This window comes from Aegilops tauschii, chromosome 4, assembly GCF_002575655.3.
Source record: "Aegilops tauschii subsp. strangulata cultivar AL8/78 chromosome 4, Aet v6.0, whole genome shotgun sequence".
In the NCBI taxonomy this organism is placed as follows: Eukaryota; Viridiplantae; Streptophyta; class Magnoliopsida; order Poales; family Poaceae; genus Aegilops; species Aegilops tauschii.
Genome location: NC_053038.3, coordinates 330,290,217 through 330,296,216, shown reverse-complemented (window position 1 = coordinate 330,296,216; position 6,000 = coordinate 330,290,217).

Sequence of the window (6,000 nt, the reverse complement as noted above, 5' to 3'; positions counted from 1 at the left end):
CAACAATTATGACTCGGTGCCATCAATATTTACAAACCGGCAATTTTGGTAATATTAAACCGGCAAGTTCTACATCTTTAAACCGGCTGAATATCAGATGAGTATTTCAAGACCAATATTTCTTAAGCCGGCGCTTTGAAAGCCGACTCAAGTGGATTATTCTTCACAATATTTCTCTACAAGAGACCAATGCAAGCAAATTGACTCTGAAGCTGGCTTATTGACCCGGACTTTTCAAAAGAAGTATCTGGATTTTTTGCATTGACAAAGTTGAAACATATCTGCTAATGAAGATTTACTATGAGATCATGGACATATACATATCAACAAGGAAATGACAAGGACTTAAAGATGATCAGGTGCTGGTTCAGGAAAATATTTAACCCGGAACACAACCTATGAAGTGTGTTCTTGTGTTTATTTTACAGGATCAGTTTAACACGGATAAATCCAGATTAAACTGGGGGCTAATGTCGGGGATATACCACGCGGTATGACCCGGCCGGAAGTATGACCCGGCCGGACTTGGCGGCTCACAGAGACCCGGCGAGTATTTGGTGACTTACTGATAACCCTAACGGCGGATCAGGCGGACGGCAAGGCCCAAGGCCCAGCAGGCTGGCTTATACTCTGGTGGGCCGGCTTAAGGAGAAAGGGATGACGAATATTTCCTTTACGAGGAAGCAAGACCCGGACTTGTATTCAACTTGTAAGAAAAGATAGACTAGTCCTAGTCCTACTAGGACTCCGCATGTAACCCGCCCCTCTAACTTATATAAGGAGGGGCAGGGCACCCCAAAGAGGGACAGGCAACAAGAAACAATCTCTAGGGCTAGACACAAAGAGCCGGCCAAGCCGGCGACTCTCTCATGATCATAATGAGACCTAACCACAAACAGCATGTAGGGCTATTACCGGATGATGTTTCACGGGGCCCGAAGCTGTCTAAATCCTTGTCTTGTGTTGCGTCTCTCGATTCCGCCCAACCCCTCTCAAGCTACCGCATAGATGCATTGGCCTCACGACTAAGTCCTTACACTAGGACATCTGACGTGACAATTCCACGACACCTACCATCCGAGAAACTCACCAAAACCAACTACATCCTGTGGAAGGCACAGGTCATGCCGGGCCTGCGAGGAGCGCAGGTCACCGGCCTCTTGGACGGATCAGATGCCGCGCCACCGAAGACGGTGCAGCGAGAGCAGACGGACAAAACCGTCACCACGGAGCCCAATCCGCTGTATGCATAGTGGATATCAAAGGATCAGCAGGTTCTGAGTCATCTTCTGAACTCTCTGTCAATGGAGTCCTCGCCCAAGTTGCGAGCAAGGAGACAACCTTTGATCTCTGGACTGCCATCACCACCTTGTTCTCCTCGCAATCCCAATCCCGCATCACCAATCTGCGGATTGCCATCACCAACATGAAGAAGGGTTCCATGTCCAGCAGCGCCTATATCTCCAGGATGAAGAACCTGGGGGACGAGCTCGCAGCGGCAGGACGCCCCGTCTCGGATCCAGAGATGGTGGATTATGTCCTCGTCGGCCTCGACAGAGACTATGATCCTGTTGTGGCAGCTATTGGCGCAATCAAAAGCCAGATCAAAGTTGACGACCTGTTCGCTCAGATCGCGGCGTTCGACCAGCGAGTCGAGATGCTTGGCGATGGCCCTAATGGGGGTTTCAAATCCTCTGCAAACTTGGCCTACAGGGGCCGCGGGCGCGGCAACAGCAGGGGACGCGGCCGAGGCAGGCGTCCTTCCCCGACTCCATCTGGTGGCCACTGCGGCGGCAGAGGTGGCCGCGGTCGCCCATAGCAACAACGACAGCAGCAAGCACACGACTATCCAGAATGTCAAATCTGCTACAGGCATCATCCAGGAGGTGCTCGTGATTGTGGGCATAGGTATGATGAAGATGAACCCGAGGAGAAGAGTGCAAACATGGTCACCGACTCCTATGGCGTCGACACGAACTGGTATGCAGATACTGGTGCTTCACATCACATCACCGGCGAGCTGGACAAGTTGACGTTCAAGGAGAAGTACCATGGACATGATCAAGTGCACACCGCAAGCGGTTCTGGTATGAAAGTTGCTCACATTGGTCATTCAATCATTAAAACCCCTAAAAAACCTTGCATCTAAACAAAGTTCTTCATGTCCCTGAAGCCTCACAAAATCTTCTCTCTGTTCATCGATTTACTTTAGATAATCGTGTCCTTATTGAATTTTACCCTTATTTCTTTTTGGTAAAGGACTTGGACACGAGGAGAATCCTGCTTAGGGGCAAGTGCGTGGGAGGTCTCTACCCACTTATATCTTCGTCATCATCATCGAATAAACAATCGTTTGTCGCTATGAAGCCTTCATCATCCAAGTGGCATAGTAGATTAGGTCACCCTTCATCAGTCATTGTTAAATTTGTTCTTAGCAAGAATAAACTCCCCTTTTCTCATGAGATAAGTGAGTCGGTTTGTGATCCATGTCAACAGGCCAAAGCCATCAACTTCCATACCCTGTATCTACTAGCATATCTACTGCACCCTTGCAACTAGTTTTCTCAGATGTTTGGGGGCCAGCTCCTACTTCAGTCGGTAGATACTCATACTATGTAAGCTTTATTGATGATTATAGCAAGTTTACATGGATCTATCTTCTTAAGAAACAGTCTGAAGTGTTTCAAGTTTTCACAAACTTTAAAAATCTTGTTGAAAGAAAACTAGACACTAAGATCATTGCCATGCAAACCGACTGGGGAGGTGAATACAGGAGACTGAATTCCTTCTTTCAGCAACTTGGTATTTCTCATCATGTTGCATGTCCACATGCGCACCAGCAGAATGGTTCTGCAAAAAGAAAACATCGTCATGTTGTTGAAGTAGGCCTAGCTCTACTCGCAAATGCATCTATGCCACTAAAATTCTGAGATGAAGCATTCTTAACTGCCACATATCTCATCAACTTGCTCCCTAGCAAAGTCATCAAATTTGAGACCCCTATCACACGTCTTTTTGGCACTAGTCCAGATTACAAGTCTTTGCGTGTCTTTGGTTGTGCATGCTGGCCTAACCTACGGCCATATAACTCGCGCAAGCTTGCTTTCCGTTCCAAACGATGTGTTTTCTTGGGATATAGTCCTATTCACAAAGGAGTAAAATGCCTAGATGTCTCTACTGGCAGAGTTTATATATCCCGTGATGTCGTTTTCGATGAGTCCATTTTCCCTTTTGCATCTCTTCATCCTAACGCTGGAGCCATTCTTAAGAAAGAAATCTTTCTTCTTCCCCCAAACCTTCGGAATTTTGAGCAAGGGGGCGACGATTGTACTGACCAATATGACACTTCAACCAGTTCTAGTGGTGCATCTATTCCTATGCAGGGTCATGGAGAAAACGCAGGAGAAAACGGTGCTCAAAATAATCAAGATTTGGCACAAAATGGCCCCATATTGCATGTGTTGGAGGAAGAAGAGGCAGGCGCAGACTACGAGGTTGATCTGGAGCAACCTGCGACGCCGCAGCGCCAGGCGTCCTTGGATCGCGCGCTGCGATCAACTCTGGATCGTGCACCCGTCAGAGGCCAGTGCCAGCACGCCACGTCGCCAGGCAGTGGGCCGGCTCAGCGTCCCACGTGCGGGTGGCCCACCGCGACCGGTCTCCAGCCTGAGACGGTCGGCTCGGGATCGCACACGGTCGGCTCGGGATTGCGGCAGCCCATGCGTGCGGATCAGGCAACAATGACGCCTATGGGATCTTCTGCATCGCGCAGGGCTGCGGCACCAGAGTCCACCAGTACCAGCGCGAGCACACAGGAGGCTACAGAATCAGGGTCCGGATCAGCTATGCAAAGTGGATCCATAGAATCTGGTGCATCATCTGGATCTTCTGTGGCACGGTCGCCTGTTCAGCCACAGCCGGTGCCAGCCTCGCGCGTCACAACTCGTCTTCAAAAAGGTATAAAACATAAATTAGAACAGATGGTACTATACGCTATGACATGTTATGTGTTGCAGGAGAGCCAACTAGATTGGAAGATGCAGGTGGAAAAATGCAATGGATGAAGAGTACTCTGCACTCATGAAAAATAAAACGTGGCACCTTGTACCTGAGCAGCGAGGTAAAAATGTTATTAACTGTAAGTGGGTATATAGAATCAAGAAAAAGGCAGATGGCTCGATTGACAGGTACAAGGCATGTCTAGTCGCAAAAGGTTTTAAATAGCGTTATGGTATGGATTATGAGGACACATTTAGTCCCGTTGTTAAAGCTGCAACTATTAGGCTTATGTTAGCTATTGCTGTTTCTAGGGGATGGAGCTTGAGGCAGCTAGATGTACATAACGCGTTTTTGCATGGTGTTCTAGAAGAGGAGGTTTACATGCGACAACCACCTGGGTATGAAAACAAGAAAACACCCCACTATGTGTGTAAGCTTGATAAGGCTCTTTATGGCCTAAAACAGGCACCAAGAGCATGGTATTCAAGGCTAAGCTCTCAGCTAAGGTGTCTTGGATTTGTTGCATCTAAAGCTGACACATCACTCTTCATCTATAATAAGGCAAACACAGTCATATTTGTTTTGATATATGTTGATGATATTATAGTTGCCAGTTCTTCACCAAGTGCTACTAATGCTCTACTTCATGATTTAAGTTCAGAGTTTGCCTTGAAAGATCTTGGTGATCTACACTTCTTCCTGGGCATTGAGGTGAAGAAGATTCCAGATGGCATAGTAATGAATCAGTAAAAATATGCTACTAAGCTTCTGACTCGCATGAGGATGAAGGATTGTAAGCCTTCACCTACACCATTGTCCTCTTCAGAAAAACTGTCAGCCTTTGAAGGGGAGCCTCTAAAGGAAGAAGAGATCACAAGGTATAGGAGTGTTGTGGGTGCCTTACAGTACTTGACACTGACAAGACCAGATATATCATTTGCTGTTAACAAGGTTTGTCAGTATCTACATGCACCTACTACTGTACACTGGACAGTTGTTAAAAGAATTATACGATATATAAAATACATTGTAAGCCTAGGACTCTAGTTTAAACGTTCCAGCTCCACTCTTGTTAGTGCCTTTTCTGATGCTGACTGGACAGGATGCTGTGATGACAGGAGGTCAACTGGAGGATTTGCAATATTCTTTTGTCCTAATCTTATTTCTTGGAGTGCCAGGAAACAGGCTACAGTGTCAAGGTCAAGTACGGAGGCTGAATATAAGTCACTAGCCAATGCAACTGCTGAGATCATTTGGGTGGGATCATTACTTAATGAGTTGGGTGTTAAGCAACACCGCATTTCATGCTTATGGTATGATAATTTGGGAGCCACCTATCTCTCTGCTAACCCAGTGTTTCATGGTAGAACTAAACACATTGAAATTGATTTTCATTTTGTGAGAGAAAGGGTTGCAGAGAAGAAATTGGACATCAGATTTATTCCCTCCAAAGATCAAGTAGCAGATGGCTTCACTAAGGCATTGTCTATCAAACCATTTGAGGAGTTCAAGAGGAATCTTAATATAGGATAGTTGAGATTAAGGGAGGGTGTTAGAAATAGAGATAGAATCATCTATTGTAATCTCAACAAACTCTATCTTCTCCCTCTCCCTCGTAGCTATCTCCTCCTCTCTGTAACAACCGAATCGTATATCGATCGGTATTGCCTTGTAAGCCACGACAGGAGTTGTTCCTGTCCCATATCAATATAAACCAACGCGGCTCCTCATCGAGGAATAGGAACGCCTCCATCTAACACTCACAACCATTGGGTCGGCCAAGACTTGTGCGTACTGCATGGATCCGCCGCTCTGGGTACGGGCCGATGATGTTATCCAGCGGCAGCATCAACACGGGGAGCGCGGCCGGAGCGTTGAGGTGAATGGAGCGGCAACGGGGGCGCCGACGGTTGTCGATTAGGTGGCACTAGCGCCGACCGCAAGGGTGGACATAGCGCGTGCTACACGCGTAGTCGAGCAGGCCAGTTGCATGCCAGTGAT